The following is a 2,326-nucleotide window of genomic DNA, read 5'->3' as shown; positions in this document are numbered from 1 at the left end:
TGTTCTTATTTCTAAATATTTTATTGATTTTCAGGTTTTTTTTCTGAAGTATTATTTTTTCAAGTTCTTTAAAGTATGACAATGGTGCTTTAATGGTGATTGCATTAAATCTGTAAATTGCTTTAGGGTAGTGCGGACATTTTAATAATGTTGATTCTTCCCAACCACAAGCATGGTATGTTTTTACATTTGTTAACAGCTTCACCTATTTTTTCCCTCAGGGTTTCATAGTTCTTTTTATAGAAATCTTTCACATTCTTTGTTAGACTATATCTGAATATTGGTATATACAAAAGGTACTGATTTGTAAGTATTGATTTGTATTCCAAGATACTTCTACATTCCTTGATCATTTCTTTTTTTTTTTAATTCATCCAACAGGAAGCCATAACTTTATTAATGACAGAAACAGTACAAATTTCAAACCAAGCTGCAGTTACTCTTTTGAAACACCAAAGAAGTCCTCTTTATTTTAGTGGTTACATTGTTAGTCCCATAATAGCATTTACAATATCATTACTGTTGTTCTTCAGAGCTCGGATTGCTTTTGCTCTCAACACATTTGACTGTGACATGACCAATTCTGTCATTAACTTTCACACCTGTTTCATCAACCTCTTCCTCCTCACTGTCTTCTTGTACAGTTGGAGTCTGTGTGTTTTCTTGAACATTTGAAACAGCTTTACCTTGAACTATAAATTTATCAGCAGCTGCTAGCTGTGCCTGCTGAGATAAATCCTTGATCTTGGATTCACTAAAATCTGTGTAGGTATATGAAGCTGGTGTCTTATAGACATCTGGTCTTGTGAGGAAAAAGAGGATATTCTTAGATTTCTGGAAAGTGACTCTAGTAACCTCTGTAACTTGTACAAGACCCAGTTTGGTCATAGCCTTGGGTGCCTTCTTTTCACTCTGACTGTTTTGGCTTGTTCTTCATCAATTTCAGCTGCACTTGCTGTGTGGTTCCCTGTGTGGAATCTTATTCCTCTAGCTCTGGTACTGATTCATCACTGTCATATTCTCTTCCAGATCCTGTCTCAACCTGAGGCTGGGGCAACTCCTACTCTGTAGCAGGGACAGTTTCTGTGGCTTCATTAGGCATTTTGTACAGGGAAGGTGGAACCAAGATGGCGTCAGAAAAAGAGCAAGCAAGAGCATGACCTGCACCTCTTGCAGAAGGAATCCTGGCCTATTTCTTGATCATTTCTATGAGTCTTGCAGTTAAGTCCCTGCGGTTTTCCAGGTATAAGGTCATGTCATCTGTAAAGAGTGAGAATTTTATCTCCTCTGTCCCCATTTGAATACCCGTGGTCCTTTTCTAAAGCCTGATTTCAATGGCTAGGACATCCAGCACTATAATGAATAGCAGTGGTGACAATGGGCATCCTTGTAACATTCCAGGTCTGAATGGAATTGTTTTCAATTTTACCTTGTTCATTATGATATTATCTGTGGATTTTCTGTGGAAGGCCTTTCTCAGTTTAAGAAATGTCCCATCTAAGCCTATTTGCTTAATTGTTCTTATGATGAAAGGATGCTAGATATTATGAAAAACCTTCTCTGCATCAATTGATATAATCATATGTTCCTTTTTATTTTATTTCTGTGGTGTATTATATTTATAGATTTACATATGTTGAACCAGCCTTATAACCATGGGATAAAACCTACTTGATTGTGGTGTGTAACATTTTTGATGTCTCATTGAATTCTGTTTAATTAAACCTTATTGAATATTTTGCATTGATATTCATTAATAATATTGATCTATAGTTTTCTTTCTTTGTTGGGTTTTTTCCTGGTTTGGGGATCAAGGTAATATTTGCTTCATAGAATGTGTTGGGGGTGGATTCCTTCTTTTTCTATGTTTTAGAAAAAGTTGTGTAATATAGGTACTAGTTCCTCTTTCAAGGATGGGTAGGATTCTGATTTGAAACCATCTGGTACAAGACTTTTCATTTGGGGGAGATTTTATGTAGTTGATACTATTTCAGTGCTTGAAGTAGGTCTTCTCAAAATTCCTAATTCTTTCTGGTTAAATTTGTGAAGATGGCATTCTTCCAAATATTGGTCCATTTTCTCTAAATTTTCCATGTTTCTGAGAATAGCATTTTTTTTTGTAGTAATAATTGAGGATTTTATAATTTCTGTTGTATCTGTTGTTATTTTCCCTTTGTTGTTTCTGCTTGATGTAGATTAAGGGGATTTTACTTTTCTGTTTTTTAGGGATTAGGGATTTTACTTTTCTTTTTCTGTTTAGTCTAACCAAATGTTTAACAATTTTATTAATCTTTTTGAAGAACCAACCATTTATTTAATCGATCTT

General features: G+C 34.7%; 1 pseudogene; it reads right to left on the bottom strand.

Moving 5' to 3' along the window:
- Positions 1 to 479: 479 nt before the first annotated feature.
- Positions 480 to 1,102, bottom strand: LOC100957842 (annotated as a pseudogene).
- Positions 1,103 to 2,326: the final 1,224 nt, after the last annotated feature.

Source organism: Otolemur garnettii, unplaced genomic scaffold (genome assembly GCF_000181295.1).
Source record: "Otolemur garnettii isolate 467f Iridium unplaced genomic scaffold, OtoGar3 scaffold00040, whole genome shotgun sequence".
Taxonomy (NCBI): domain Eukaryota; kingdom Metazoa; phylum Chordata; class Mammalia; order Primates; family Galagidae; genus Otolemur; species Otolemur garnettii.
This window is presented reverse-complemented; position numbering and strand designations above follow the sequence as displayed.